The sequence below is a fragment of the Arachis hypogaea genome, chromosome 20 (genome assembly GCF_003086295.3).
Source record: "Arachis hypogaea cultivar Tifrunner chromosome 20, arahy.Tifrunner.gnm2.J5K5, whole genome shotgun sequence".
NCBI classification, from domain to species: domain Eukaryota; kingdom Viridiplantae; phylum Streptophyta; class Magnoliopsida; order Fabales; family Fabaceae; genus Arachis; species Arachis hypogaea.
In genome coordinates, this window is record NC_092055.1 from 116,852,316 (window position 1) to 116,869,238 (window position 16,923).

Genomic DNA, 16,923 nt, shown 5'->3' on the forward strand with positions numbered 1-16,923 from the left:
AGAGCTCCAATCGCTGCACCATTTGTAGCCACGTGACCACAATGTCGAGCTCTACAAAGTCCAATCATTGATTAGGTATGAAAACCAATTTTCAGTTTCAGTTTCCTTCTTCCTAAATTTCAAATTTGATGAACAATTATGTTGAAAATTGTTTAATTTCAGTGTTTAGGTTCGAGTTTTGTTGGATTTGGCTCACTTAAGCTGTGGACAAGGTAAGAACCCTAACCCTCTTGTGAAATTATTGAGATTTTGAGTTTAGGGATTAATTATAGTGATATATGTGGTTTAGATTGAATGTTATTGGTGAAAAATCAAATTGGAGGTCAAACTTGTGAAATTGGAACTTAATTGAGGAAATTAAAGCTTGGGATCAATTTTGAAAGTTGAGGTTGATAGCTTGCAGTGTGGAGAATGCTTGAGGTGTTCCGGGTTTATTGGAAAATCGGCCAAGGTATGGTTTCGGTTTCTCGTATCTAAAATATAATGTGTCGTAAAAACTTAGGCTAGTTGACTGTAGGATAAGGTTGAATTAATTGTGATGTTGATGATTATGTTTGATGTTGTTTGGATATGAAATATTTTTTGAAGTGATTATAATTGTGAACTGGTGTATTGTGGAATAATTGAGGGGTGTTGATTTGATTAGGGAATATATGAGTACTTGTTGCTAGTATTGTTGAGTTGAGTGGCTAGATTGTATATGAATGATTGATGATAATTGTGTCAAGTGAGGAAGTTGGTGAGACTATGTGGTGTTTGATGATGATATGAATAACGTTTAATGTTTATGATGAAAATGGAATGCTAAATGATGATTTTAATGACGATAGATAAGGTGATGTGAATGAATATGTATGAGGTGGTATATTAATACATTTGTTTGGATAGTTGAGAAATTCTTATATGAGATTGTTTAGAATTGAGGTATGATTGGTTATGGTAGGATGTGGGGTTGTCTTGCTGTGTTATAGTATGTGTTGGTGTTGATTATGAGTATAGAAAGTTGGTATTGAATGGTGATTTGACGAAAATAGAGGTTGGAGTATTGTTGAAAAAATCTTATTTTTAGCCGAACTTCGGCGAGCCATAACTTGGCTTCCGACCCCCCAAATTATTTCAAATTTATTCATATGAAAATTGAGTTCGTGAAGTTCATGCCATTTGAAGAACGGAGGAAAAATTTGTTAAAACGAAAACGTTATGCGCGTCGGAAGTTCAGAGTGCAAAACTGAAATTTTGCAGCATTTAGCATTTTTGCCATTCTGCATATCTTGTGTACGCGATCACTGCACGCGACACGACCAACCCTTTTGGGTTGGGCATCTCGTGTACGCGAGTAAGGAAAAACTCACCCACGCGTATGCGTGACCCCTATTTTCAGCAACGTGGATTTTGTATTTTAAAACCTAATTTTGAACCTCTAAACCTCTATTTTTACTCTTTTAGCCCCTAAACTTTAGTTGTATGTTGAGTGGTGAGAAGAAGGTAGGGAGGAGTGGTAACTTGGAGATGAAGAAAGTTTGAAAAATGAATGAATGAATGTAAGGGACAATGAAAGAAGAATTATACTAAAATCTTATTGATGAATGAATGTGGTAAATGAATCATGATGGAAAATGTTGAATGTGTGTATGCTTGTAATTTTATCTCTCTAATTGTAAGGGTGACAGGGCACATATACCCTCTAATGGTGACAGGGCACAGATACCCTCTGATGGTGACAGGGCACAGATACCCTCTGATGGTGACAGGGCACAGATACCCTCTGATGGTGATAGGGCACAGATACTCTCTGATGGTGACAGGGCACAGATACCCTATAATGGTGACAGTGAACAGATACCTTCTAGTGGTGACAGGACACATATACCCCCTAATGGTGACATGGCACATATACATTGTAATGGTGACAGGGCACGGATTTTCTCTAATGGTATTAAGGCGCAATAGAGAGATTGTGCCAGGGTTAGCTATCGGACACATCGGGTTGGCTATATAACCGACAGATGAGACTCATCAGCCATAGGACAGGCATGCATCATATGCATTTGCGTGTCTTGCTTGATTTTGCATTAGCTGGGCTTGCCTATATGATTATTATGATTACTTGCTAAATTTGCTATCTGTTGTAATTGTATTCTGCTTGTGCTTGCCTTGTCTATATTTTGGTTGTCTGTGCTATGGAGTTCTAGAGGAACGGAGGAAGGTGAGAGGCCAAAGGATCAAGTTAGGTTGAGTTAGAATGTTGAACCCTTAGCTACCCCACTTTGTTTATGGCTTATTTATGGTTGTAAAGAATAGTTTTAAGTTTGAATCATATGTCGGAAGTTCTAGGATCGCTTTTGGCTTTCCGAGGACATTATATGTTAGAGATGTGGACACTGTTACCATGCTGAGAACCTCTGGTTATCACCCTATACTTATTTTGTGGTTTTCAGATACAGGACGTGAGGCCCCTCGCTGAGGCATTTTGGGAGCTTCTTAAAAGCGAAGACCTTTTGCATTTTGGGCTTTACTTTTGGTCATGTTGTTTATATGTAGATTCTTATTATCTCCACCATTTATATATATAATGTTTTGTCCCTCTTAGAGGTAATTTTGGAGAAACAGGTTCTGTAAAACTATACTTTGGGTTCTCTTATATATATGTATATATACTTATATGCTCTGGCCGGTTTATTTTTGCCAGCCGAGTCATGAGCTTTTCTATTGTATATTGGAACTCTTTTGTTTATAACCATGTTAGCTTACTCTTGTCTTGCTTCATTTACCGCTAGCCATGACCTGAGTGTTGCACTTTTCGATTTAATGATTTTGCTTTATCTTTTTCTTCAAAGGCTCCTAGATATAAAACTTTTTCAACTATATATATATATATATATATATATATATATATATATATATATATATATTCTTACTTTTAGAGGTCGTAATACTCCACCACCTCTGTTTTATGACTTAAGCATAAGACTCTGTGTGGTAGGATGTTACATTATGGTATCAGAGCAGTTCGTTCCTGTAGAGCCTGAGGGACGGACTGACTATGTTTTTGGGCATACTTTGGGTGTGTGTACATGCTATTTAGGTTGTCTGCTAGACATATATAGCATAAATGCTCATGAGCATACTTTTGGAAATTCGAAGCACTAGATTTGAGATATTAAGACTGATCACCTTAATATCAATTGTTCAGTGTGGACATGACCCAAATGGCGTCTCATGGGTGCGAGTGAGGTAATACGGTTGATTCTCTGACTGCTGTTGTGTGGTGCGCGAAACTGGCTCCGCAATATTCGCACAGATATTCCAGCAAATGCACCGGGTCATCCAAGTAATACCTCAGGTGAGTGAGGGTCGATCCCACGGAGATTGTTCGTTTGAGCAAGCAATGGTTACCTTGCAGATCTTAGTCAGGCGGATAGAAAATATAGTTGTCACGAAAAAATGCATAAAATAGGTAAATAAATAAAACGTTACTAGATAGGTGTGAATTCAGTGATGATAGAACGGTTGAGGCTTCGGAGATGCTTCTTCCTTTTGGATCAACTTTTCTCACCATCTACTCCAATTTCTGGTTGATTCATTCCAAGGCAGGCTGTATATAATTAATGCCGGGGCTACGGTCATTAATCTCCTCTGCTTTAGATCAAATGCCGGGTCAGCAGTCATCCAATCTGAACGGGGGTGAAGCTCTAGTAGTCCATTCCCTTGGTGATCCTACTCAAAACACCATAGACAAGGTTGGATCTTCCAGATAAGAGAATGCTGCTCCTTTAATTCTAGCCTATACCACAAAGGCCCTAATCGCCCCGTACCTCGGCTGAACTGATGTCTCAAGAAGTCCCCAACGAAGTCGTGGATTAGCCATCTAAGAGATGTATAATTAATCTTGTAGTCCAATACTATCCTGTCAAGGACTCGCAAGAACCCATGTGAATAGGGATGACGGTCAAGTTTGACTCCCAATCTATTAGGATGAAGAACGAAGATACATCTTAGAATAGAATCAAGCATATATTGAAATAGAATAGTGATATTATTAATCCATAAGAATCAGCAGAGCTCCTAACTTTAACCTAGGAGGTTAGCGACTCATACTGTACAATATGATGTTCGAAAATAAAGTGGGGGAGGAAGAAGAAGATCCTAAACTAGGGTGATCTCCTCCTATATATACTAATCTGATAACTAAGAATTACAGAAATAAGATAACTAGACTTATAGTGCGAAAATCCACTTTCCGGGTCCACTTGGTGAGTGTTTAGGCTGAGCTTGAGTGAAGCCACGTGCTAGTGCTCCATTTTGGGCATCCAATGCCAGCTTTGGACTCCTGAATGGGCGTTGGACGCCAAGACTGAGGTTGGTGGCTGGCCTTGAATGCCAGTTTTGGGCCTTTATTTCCAAAGCAAAGTATGAACTATTATATATTTTTGGAAAGTCCTAGATGTTAGCTTTCCACAGTCATTGAGAGCGTGCCATTTGGAGTTCTATAGTTCCAGAAATGCTCTTTCGAGTGCATGGAGGTCAGAATCTGACAACATCTGCAATCCTTTCTCTGTCTCTGAATCAGACTTTGCCAAAACTCCTCAATTTCAGCCAGAAAATACCTGAAATCATCATAAAACACAACAACTCAAAGTATAATCCAAAAATATGAATTTTGCAGTAAAACCTATGAAAATATAATAAAACTTAAACAAAACATAATGAAAACTATATGAAAATGATGCCAAAAAGAGTATAAAATATCTGCTCATCAAAACACCAAACTTAAACTGTTGCTTGTTGGTGCACGAAATTGCGATCATCAACAATGGCGCCAAAGACTTGGTGCTCTCAAACGTGAATCACACTTTGTCACAACTTCGCACAACTAACCAGCAAGTGCACTGGGTCGTCCAAGTAATAAACCTTACGTGAGTAACGGTCGATCCTACGGAGATTGTCGGCCTGAAGCAAGCTATGGTCACCTTGTAAATCTCAGTCAGGCGGATTCAAATGGTTATGGTGAATTGATAATAAATATAAATAAAATACAAACTAGGATAGAGATACTTATGTAATTCATTGGTGAGAATTTCAGATAAGCGTATAGAGATGCTTTCGTTCCTCCTGAACTTCTGCTTTCCTGCTGTCTTCATCCAATCATTCCTACTCCCTTCCATGGCAAGCTGTATGTTGGGCATCACCGTTGTCAATGGCTACATCCCGTCCTCTCTGTGAAAATGGTCCAATGCGCTGTCACTGCATGGCTAATCATTTGTCGGTTCTCGATCATACTGGAATAGGATTTACTATCCTTTTGCGTCTGTCACTACGCCCAGCACTCGCGAGTTTGAAGTTTGTCACAGCCATCCCTTTCCAGATCCTATTCGGAATACCACAGACAAGGTTTAGACTTTCTGGATCTCAGGAATGGCCATCCATGGGTTCTAACTTATACCACGAAGACTCTAATATCTCGGACTCGGTCCCCTGTATTAGATATCTAAGAGATACTCATTCTGTCTCGTCTTCATGTAGAACGGAAGTGGTTGTCAGGCACGCGTTCATAGGTGAAAATGGTGATGAGCGTCACATAATCGTCACATTCATCATGTTCTTGGGTGCGAATGAATATATTAGAATAGGAATAAGCTTGAATTGAATAGAAAAACAGTAGTACTTTGCATTAATACTCAAGGAACAGCAGAGCTCCACACCTTAATCTATGGTGTGTAGAAACTCTACCGTTGAAAATATATAAGTGATAATGGTCCAGGCATGGCCGAATGGCCAGCTCCCATAAAAGTCTAAGATAGCATAAAACTGATCAAAGATTATCTAATACAATAGTAAAGGGTGCTATTTATATCAGACTAGTTACTAGGGTTTACAGAAATGAGTAAATGATGCTGAAATCCACTTTTGGGTCTCACTTGGTGTGTGCTTGGGCTGAGCATTGAGCTTTACACGTGTAGAGGCTTCTCTTGAAGTTGAACGCCAGTTTGTAACCTGTTTCTGGCGTTTAACTCCACTTTGCAACCTGTTTCTGGCATTTAACTCCAGAATAGGGCAGGAAGCTAGCGTTGAACTCCAGTTTGCATCGTCTAAAATCGGGCAAAGTATGGACTATTAAATATTTATGGAAAGCCCTGGATGTCTACTTTCCAACTCATTTAAGAGCGCACCATTTGGACTTCTGTAGCTCCAGAAAATCCACTTTGAGTGCAGGGAGGTCAGAATCCAACAGCATCTGCTGTCCTTCTTCAGCCTCTGAATATGATTTTTGCTCAAGTCCCTCAATTTCAGCCAGAAAATATCTAAAATCACAGAAAAACACACAAACTCATAGTAAAGTTCAGAAATGTGCTTTTTAGTTAAAAACTAATAAAAATATACTAAAAACTAACTAAATCATACTAAAAACTATGTAAAACAATGCCAAAAAGCGTATAAATTATCCGCTCATCACAACACCAAACTTAAATTGTTGCTTGTCTCCAAGCAACTGAAATTTAAATAGGATAAAAAGAAGAGAATATACTATGAATTCCAAAATATCAATGAAACTTAGCTCCAATCAGATGAGCGGGACTTGTAGTCTCTTGAATAGTTTTGGCATCTCACTTTATCCATTGAAGTTCAGAATGATTGGCATCTATAGGAACTCAGAGTTCAGATAGTGTTATTGATTCTCCTAGTTCAGTATGTTGATTCTTGAACACAGCTACTTTATGAGTCTTGGGCGTGGCCCTAAGCACTTTGTTTTCCAGTATTACCACCGGATACATAAATGCCACAGACACATAACTGGGTGAACTTTTTTAGATTGTGACTCAGCTTTGCTAAAGTCCCCAATTAGAGGTGTCCAGGGTTCTTAAGCACACTCTTTTTTTTATTGCTTTGGACCTTGACTTTAAGTGCTCAGTCTCAAGTTTTCACTTGACACCTTCACGCCACAAGCTCATGGTTAGAGACAGCTTGGTTTAGCCGCTTAGGCCATGATTTTATTCCTTTAGGCCCTCCTATCCACTGATGCTCAAAGCCTTGGATCCTTTTTACCCTTGCCTTTTGGTTTTAAAGGCTATTGGCTTTTTGCTCTTGCCTCTTGGTTTAAAGAGCTTTTGGCTTTTTCTGCTTGCTTTTCCTTTTTCATTTTTTCGCATTTTTCTCCTCTTTTTTTTTCGCAAAATTTTTTTTCTGCAAGCTTTGTTCTTCACTGCTTTTTCTTGCTTCAAGAATCATTTTTATGATTTTTCAGATCATCAAATAACATTTCTCCTTTTTCCTTATTCTTTAAGAGCCAACATATTTAACATTCATAAACAACAATTTCAAAAAATATATGCACTGTTCAAGCATTCATTCAGAGAACAAAAAGTATTATCACCACATCAAAATAATTAAACTAATTTCAAGGATGAATTCAAAACCATGTACTTCTTGTTCTTTTGTAATTAAAACATTTTTCATTTAAGAAAGGTGATGGATTCAAACTTTTAGGCATAGACACTTAAATACTAATGATCATGTAATCAGACATAAACATAAACATAAAGCATAGTAAACGAAAAACAGGAAAATAAGAACAAGGAGATTAAGGAATTGGTCCACCTTAGTGAGGGTGACGTCTTCCTCTTCTTGAAGAACCAATGGTGCTCTTGAGCTCCTCTATGTCTCTTCCTTGTCTTTGTTGCTTCTCCCTCATAGCTCTTTGATCTTCTCTAATCTCATGGAGGATGATGGAGTGCTCTTGGTGCTCCATTCTTAGTTGTCCCATGTTGGAACTTAATTCACCTAGGGAGGTGTTGATTTGCTCCCAATAATTCTGTGGAGGAAAGTGCATCCCCTGAGGCATCTCAGGGATTTCATGGTGAGGAATTTCCTCATGCTCTTGTTGAGGTCCATGAGTAGGCTCTCTTGTTTGCTCCATCCTTTTTTTAGTGATGGGCTTTTGAGATAAATCTCTCTATCTCCCATGACTCGGAGGTGGAAGCAATTGCCTTCCCTTTCCTCTTTCTAGAGGTTTCTCCGACCTTAGATGCCATAAATGGTTATGGAAAAATAAAAGCAACACTTTTACCACACCAAACTTAGAAGGTTTGCTCGTCCTCGAGCAAAAGAAGAAAGAAAGTAGTAGAAGAAGAAGAAGAAAGAGGTGTGTGAATGGTTCGGCCAAGGGGGTTTTAGGTGGTTATGATGTGTGAAAAGGAAGGAGTGATGGTTTGAATTTGAGTGGGTGGGTGTAGGTGGGTTATATGATGGTTTTGGAGGAGTAATGGAGGTGATTGGTGGAGGTTATTTTGGGGAAGAGTGTTATGAAAAGGTGTGAGGAGGAGAGGAGAAGAGGTGTGGTAGGTGGGGATCGAGAAGAGTGATTGAGGTGATTGGTGAAAGGTATTTGGGGAAGAGAGTTATGAAAAGGTGTGAAGAGGAGAAAAGAAGTGGTGGGGATCCTGTGGGGTCCACAGATCCTGTAGGGCCAAGGACTTAACATCCCTGCTCCAATTAGGCATGTAAAACGCCCTTGCTGTGCAATCCTGGCGTTTAACGCCAGACTGCTGCTTGTTTCTGGCGTTAAACGCCCAAATGTAGCCTGTTTCTGGCGTTAAACGCCAGCTTGGTGCTTGTTTCTGGCGTTAAACGCCAGACAGATGCTTGTTTCTGGCGTTAAACGCCAGACAGATGCTTGTTTCTGGCGTTTAAACGCCAGAATGCTCCTCCTCCAGGGTGTGCTATTTTTAATACTATTTTTCATTCTGTTTTTTATTTTTCAGTAGTTTTTGTGACTCCACATGATCATCAACCTAATAAAACATGAAATAACAAAAAGAAAATAAAATAGATATGATTAAATAACATTGGGTTGCCTCCCAACAAGCGCTTCTTTAATGTCAATAGCTTGACAGTGAGCTCTCATAGAGCCACACAGATAATCAGAGCAAGGTTGGAACCTCCTCAACACCAAACTTAGAGTTTGGTTGTGGCCTCCCAACACCAAACTTAGAGTTTGACTGTAGGGGCTTTGGTTGACTCTGCAGTGAGAGAAGCTTTTCACGCTTCCTCTCCATGGTTACAGAAGGAGAACCTTGAGTTTTAAACACAAGGTTGTCCTCATTCAGTTGAAGGACCAATTCTCCTCTGTCCACATCAATCACAGCTTTTGATGTGGCTAGGAAGGGTCTTCCAAGGATGATGGATTCATCCTCATCCTTCCCAGTATCCAGGATTATGAAATCAGCAGGGATGTAAAGGCCTTCAACCTTTACTAACACGTCATTTACCATTCCATAAGCCTGTTTTCTTGAGTTGTCTGCCATCTCTAATGAGATTTTGGCAGCTTGCACCTCAAAGATCCCAAGTTTCTCTATTACAGAGAGTGGCATTAAGTTTATTCCTGACCCTAGGTCACACAGAGCCTTCTCAAAGGTCATGGTGCCTATGTTACAGGGAATTAGGAATTTACCAGGATCCTGTTTCTTTTGAGGTAAATTCTGCCTATCCAATACATTTAGTTCATTGGTGAGTAAGGGAGGTTCATCTTCCCAAGTCTCATTACCAAATAGTTTGGCATTCAGCTTCATGATTGCACCAAGGTACTTAGCAACTTGCTCTTCAGTAACGTCTTCATTCTCTTCAGAAGAAGAATACTCATCAGAGCTCATGAAGGGCAGAAGGAGGTTTAATGGAATCTCTATGGTCTCTAGATGAGCCTCAGATTCCTTTTGTTCCTCAAAGGAAAACTCCTTATTGGTCACTGAGCATCCCAGGAGGTCTTCCTCACTAGGATTCACGCCCTCCCCCTCCCTTGTAGGTTCGGCCATGATGGTCAAATCAATGGCCTTGCACTCTCTCTTTGGATTTTCTTCTGTATTGCTTGGGAGAGTACTAGGAGGAGTTTCAGTAACCCTTTTACTCAGCTGGCCCACTTGTGCCTCCAAATTTCTAATGGAGGATCTTATCTCATTCATGAAACTTAGAGTGGCCTTAAATAGATCAGAGACTATATTTTCTAAGCTAGATGGATTCTGTTCAGAATTCTCTGTCTGTTGCTGAGTGGATGATGGAAAAGGCTTGCTATTGCTAAACCTGTTTATTCCACCATTATTAAAGCCTTGTTGAGGCTTTTGTTGATCCTTCCATGAGAAATTTGGATGATTTCTCCATGAGGTATTATAGGTGTTTCCATAGGGTTCACCCATGTAATTCACCTCTACTATTGCAGGGTTCTCAAGATCATAAGCTTCTTCTTCAGAAGATGCCTCCATAGTACTGTTGGATGATTCCTTCAATCCATTCAGACTCTGAGAGATCATATTGACTTGCTGAGTCAATATTTTATTCTGAGCCAATATGACATTCAGAGTATCAATTTCAAGAACTCCCTTCCTCTGAGGCGTCCCATTACTTACAGGATTCCTCTCAGAAGTGTACATGAACAGGTTATTTGCAACCATGTCAATGAGTTCCTGAGCTTCTGCAGGCGTTTTCTTTAGGTGAATGGATCCACCTGCAGAATGGTCCAATGACATCTTTGATAATTCAGACAGACCATCATAGAATATATCCAGGATGGTCCATTATGAAAGCATGTCAGAAGGACACTTTTTGGTCAGTTCCTTGTATCTCTCCCAAGCTTCATAGAGGGATTCACCTTCTTTCTGTTTGAAGGTTTGAACATCCACTCTAAGCTTGCTAAGCTTTTGAGGAGGAAAGAACTTGGCTAAGAAAGCCGTGACCAGCTTATCCCAAGAGTTCAGGCTGTCTTTAGGTTAAGAGTCCAACCATATTCTAGCTCTGTCTCTTACAGCAAACGGGAAAAGCATAAGCCTGTAGACCTCGGGATCAACCCTATTGGTCTTAACAGTGTCACAGATCTGCAAGAATTCAGTTAAGAACTGAAAAGGATCTTCTGATGAAAGTCCATGAAACTTGCAGTTCTGTTGCATCAGAGAAACTAATTGAGGTTTCAGCTCAAAATTGTTTGCTCCAATGGCAGGCATTGAGATGCTTCTTCCATGTAAATTGGAATTTGGTGCAGTAAATTCACCAAGCATCTTCCTTGCATTGTTATTATTTTCGCCCATGTCTCCTTCTTTTTCGAAAATTTCTGTCAGATCTTCTCCAGAGAGTTGTGCTTTAGCTTCCCTTAGCTTCCTCTTCAGAGTCCTTTCAGGTTCAGGATCAGCTTCAACAAGAATGTTCTTATCCTTGTTCCTGCTCATATGAAAAAGAAGAGAACAGAAAATATGGAATCCTCTATGTCACAGTATAGAGATTCCTTATGTAAGTATAAGAAGAGAATAATGGAGAAATGAAAAGATAAGAATCCAAACACAAGGGAGAGGAATGAGTTCGAATTCTTGGGTGAAAGAGGGGTGTTAGTAGATGAATAAATAAAAAGAAGGAGGTGAAAGAAAAGAATTTTCGAAAATAATTGAAAAGAAAAGAAAAATATTTTTGTTTTTAATTTAAAATTAAAGTTAAAATTCGAAAATTCAAAAAAAGAAAAATTAAATTAAATTAAATTAAAGTTTAAAACAATTAGTTAATTAAAAAGGAATTTTGAAAAAGAGGGAAGGGATTTTCGAAAATTAGAAAGAGAGAGTTAGTTAGGTAGTTTTGAAAAAGATATGATTGAAATAGTAAACTTTTAGAACCAATCAAAAAGTCAAGTAGTTAATTGAAAAAGATTTGAAAAAATTTTTTTTTTTGAAAAGATAAGAAGTCTTAGAAAAGAAGTTAGAAAAGATTTTGAAATTGATTTTGAAAAATATGTGATTGAAACTTATTTTGAAGAAGATTTGAAAAATAAATTTAAAAAGATTTGATTTTGAAAATTAAAGTTGATTACTTGACTAACAAGAAACTAAAAAGATATGATTCTAGAGTTTAAAGATTGAACCTTTCTTACTAGGCAAGTAACAAACTTAAAAATTTTTGAATCAATCACATTAATTGTTAGCATTAATTTTGAAAATAAGAAATAAAAATAAGAAAAAGATTTTGAAAATCAATTTGAAATTTTCGAAAATCATAAAAGAAAAATGAAAAAGGTTTGATTTTTGAAAAAGATTTGAAAAAGATAGAATTTTTAAATTGAAAATTTGATTTGACTCATAAGAAACAACTAGATTTTAAAATTTTTTTGAAAAAGTCAACTCAAATTTTCGAAAATTTATGAGAGAAAAAGGGAAAGATATTTTTTTTATTTTTGAATTTTTAATGAAGAAAGAGAAAAACATAAAAAAGACTCAAAACATGAAAATTATGAATCAAAACACATGATGCATGCAAGAACACTATGAATGTCAAGATGAACACCAAGAACACTTTGAAGATCAAGATGAACATCAAGACTTATTTTTGAAAATTTTTAAGAAAAGAAAAACATGCAAGACACCAAACTTAAAAATTTTTAATGTTTAGACACTAACAAATTGAAAATGCACATGAAAAACAGGAAAAGACACAAAACAAGAAAAATTTAAAGATCAAACAAAGGAATTCATCAAGAACAACTTGAAGATCATGAAGAACACATGCATGAATTTTCAAAAAATGCAAGAAATAGATAAACATGCAATTGACACCAAACTTAAAAATTGACTCTAGACTCAAATAAGAAACATCAAATTTTTGGTTTTTTTATGATTTTATAAATTTTTTTTGTATTTTTCGAAAATTATTTTGAAAAGGAAAATAAGGATTTCAAAATTTTCAATAAGAATTCTAGGAATCATGCAATGTTAGTCTAAAGCTCCAGTCCAGAAATTAGACATGGCTCACTAGCCAGCCAAGCTTTCAGTGAAAGCTTCGGTCCAAAACACTAAACATGGCCAATGGCCAGCCAAGCTTCAGCAGATCATTACATTCAACAGCTAATTTGCTAAGAAAGACAAAGAAGCTCTTCTTTTGAGAATAAGTGAAACCTCGGTCCAAAATATTAGACATGGCTTAACAACCAGCCAGGATTCAACATATCTCATGAAATTCTAGAATTCCTTCTTAAAATTTCTGAAGAACATAGAATAATTTAAATTTTTTATTAAAAATTTTATTTTTTTATTTTTTTCATTTTTTCAAAAATAAGAATAATAAAAACAAAAAGGTTAAAATTAAAATAAAATTACCTAATCTGAGTAACAAGATGAACCGTCAGTTGTCCAAACTCGAACAATCTCCGGCAACGGCGCCAAAAACATGGTGCACGAAATTGCGATCATCAAAAATGGCGCCAAAGACTTGGTGCTCTCAAACGTGAATCACACTTTGTCACAACTTCGCACAACTAACCAGCAAGTGCACTGGGTCGTCCAAGTAATAAACCTTACGTGAGTAAGGGTCGATCCCACGGAGATTGTCAGCCTGAAGCAAGCTATGGTCACCTTGTAAATCTCAGTCAGGCGGATTCAAATGGTTATGGTGAATTGATAATAAATATAAATAAAATACAAACTAGGATAGAGATACTTATGTAATTCATTGGTGAGAATTTCAGATAAGCGTATAGAGATGCTTTCGTTCCTCCTGAACCTCTGCTTTCCTGCTGTCTTCATCCAATCATTCCTACTCCCTTCCATGGCAAGCTGTATGTTGGGCATCACCGTTGTCAATGGCTACATCCCGTCCTCTCTGTGAAAATGGTCCAATGCGCTGTCACTGCATGGCTAATCATCTGTCGGTTCTCGATCATACTGGAATAGGATTTACAATCCTTTTACGTCTGTCACTACGCCCAGCACTTGCGAGTTTGAAGTTCGTCACAGCCATCCCTTTCCAGATCCTATTCGGAATACCACAGACAAAGTTTAGACTTTCCGGATTTCAGGAATGGCCATCCATGGGTTCTAACTTATACCACGAAGACTCTAATATCTCGGACTCGGTCCCCTGTATTAGATATCTAAGAGATACTCATTCTGTCTCGTCTTCATGTAGAATGGAAGTGGTTGTCAGGCACGCGTTCATAGGTGAGAATGGTGATGAGTGTCACATAATCGTCACATTCATCATGTTCTTGGGTGCGAATGAATATCTTAGAATAGGAATAAGCTTGAATTGAATAGAAAAATAGTAGTACTTTGCATTAATACTCAAGGAACAGCAGAGCTCCACACCTTAATCTATGGTGTGTAGAAACTCTACCGTTGAAAATACATAAGTGATAATGGTCCAGGCATGGCTGAATGGCCAGCCCCCATAAAGGTCTAAGATAGCATAAAACTGATCAAAGATTATCTAATACAATAGTAAAGGATCCTATTTATATCAGACTAGTTACTAGGGTTTACAGGAATGAGTAAATGATGCAGAAATCCACTTCTGGGGCCCACTTGGTGTGTGCTTGGACTGAGCATTGAGCTTTACATGTGTAGAGGCTTCTCTTGGAGTTGAACGCCAGTTTGTAACCTATTTCTGGCGTTTAACTCCACTTTGCAACCTGTTTCTGGCATTTAACTCCAGAATAGGGCAGAAAGCTGGCATTGAACGCCAATTTACGTCATCTAAACTCTGGCAAAGTATGGAATATTATATATTTCTGAAAAGCCCTGGATGTCTACTTTCCAACGCAATTAAGAGCGTGCCATTTGGACTTCTGTAGCTCTAGAAAATCCATTTTGAGTGCAGGGAGGTCAGAATCCAACAGCATCTGCAGTCCTTCTTCAGCCTCTGAATCTGATTTTTGCTCAAGTCCCTCAATTTCAGCTAGAAAATACCTAAAATCACAGAAAAACACACAAACTCATAGTAAAGTCTAGAAATGTGGTTTTTAGTTAAAAACTAATAAAAATATACTAAAAACTAACTAAATCATACTAAAAATTATGTAAAAACAATGCCAAAAAGCGTATAAATTATCTGCTCATCATTTGTCCCCAAGCAACCAAAAACAAAGTAGGATTAAAAAAAATAGAAGGATACAATAAATCTCAGAGTTTTCAATGAAGCTCAGTTTCAATTAGATGAGCGGGACTAGTAGCTTTTTGCTTCTGAATAGCTTTGGCATCTCACTTTCCATTGAAGCTCAGAATAATTGGCATCTTCAGGAACTTAGAATCCAGATGATATTATTGACTCTCCTAGTTCAGTTCCTTTTTATTCTTGAACACAGCTTCTTTTAAGTCTTGGCCGTGACCCTAAGAGCTTTGTTTTCCAGTATTACCACCGGATACATAAACGCCACAGACACTTAACTGGGTGAACCCTTTCGGATTTTGATTCAGCTTTGCTAGAATCCCAGCCAGTGGTGTCCAGAGTTCTTAAGCACACTCTTTGCTTTGGATCATGACTTTAATTGCTCAACCTCAAGCTTTTCACTTGACACCTTCACACCACAAGCATATAGTTAGGGAAGCAGCTCATTTGAACTGTTTAGGCTAAGATTTTGTTTCTTTTAGGCCCTCCTAACCATTGATGCTGAAAGAACTATTGGCTTTTTGCTCTTGCCTTTTGGTTTTAAGAGCTATTGGCTTTTTCTTCTTTTTATTTTTTTTTCTTCTTGCTTTTTTTTTCGCATATACATATATGTTTTTTTCTTTTATTGATTTTTGCTGCTTTTTCTTACTTCAAGAATCAATTTTTGAATTTTTCAGATTACCAATAATACTTCTCTTTTATGCTCATTCTTTCAAGAGCCAACATTCCTAACTCGAACATCAAATATGCACTGTTTATTCATGCATTCAAAAAGTAAAAGCAATGCCACCACATCAAATAATTGAACTATTCTTAATATGTAACTTGAAATTCATGCATCTTACTTTTCTTTTTCAAATAAAATTTTCTTTTAAGCAAGGTGAGAGATGCATGGAATATTTCATAGCTTTAAGACATAAGATAAAGATGATCATGCACTAGAAACAGACAATAAAACAAAATAAATAGAAAACAGAAAAAATAACATATGCAACAGGGGATTAAGGGAACAGGTCCACCTTAGTGACGGCGGCTGCTGCCTCCTTTTTTCAATCCAATTGAGCGCTTGATGTCTTCTATGTCATGCCCCTGTCTCTATTGTTCTTCTCCCATGACTCTATTGATCTTCTCTTATTTCATAGAGGATGGTGGAATGTTCTTGATGTCCTATCCTTAGCTGATCCATGTTGGAGCTTAATTCTCCTAGAGAAGTGTGCAATTGGTCCCAGTAGCCTTGGGGAGGAAAACGCATGCCTTGAGGCATCTCAAGAATTTCTTGTTGAGGCAGCTCCACACGCTCTTATTGAGGTGCATGTGTAGGCTCTCTTGTTTGCTCCATTCTTCTTTTTAGTGATGGGCTTGTCCTCCTCAATGGGGATGTCTCCTTCTATAACAATCCCAGCTGAATTCCATAGATAACAGATAAGGTGGGGGAATGCTAACCTTGCTAAGGTGGAAGGCTTTTCAGCTTTCTTGTACAATTCTTGAGGTATTACCTCATATACCTCCACCTCACTTCCAATCATGATGCAATGAATCATGATGGCTCTGTCAATGGTCACTTCTAACCAATTGCTAGTAGGGATGATAGAGCATTGGATGAATTCCAACCACCCTCTAGCTACAAGCTTGAGGTCAAGCCTTCTTAGTTGGATAGGCTTACCTTGAGCAACCCTCTTCCACTGAGCTCCTTCCACACAAATGTCTGAAAGGACTTGGTCTAGCCTCTGATCGAAATTGACTCTCCTAGTTTAAAGATGTGGGTCTCCTTGTATTATTGGCAAACGGAGCGCCAACCTTACATATTCTGGGCTGAAATCCAAGGGTCGCCCTCGGACTATAGTGCTCCAATTTTTGGGATGTGGGTTCACGATTGTATCATGGTTTTTTGTAACTCATGCATTGGCATAGAATTCTTGTACCATCAAGATTCCAACTTCCGAAATAGGATTGGTTAAGATTTTCCAACATCTCCTCCGGATTTCTTATCGAATCTCCGGGTACTCATTCTTTTTGAGCCTA

The 16,923-nt window shown here is 38.0% G+C and overlaps 1 non-coding gene across 1 annotated transcript; it reads left to right on the forward strand.

Moving 5' to 3' along the window:
* Positions 1-10,568: 10,568 nt before the first annotated feature.
* On the forward strand, positions 10,569-10,676 carry LOC112787817 (small nucleolar RNA R71). Its single transcript, XR_003195207.1, has one exon. It is a non-coding gene; the product is annotated as a small nucleolar RNA R71 (small nucleolar RNA).
* The last annotated feature ends 6,247 nt before the right edge of the window (positions 10,677-16,923 follow it).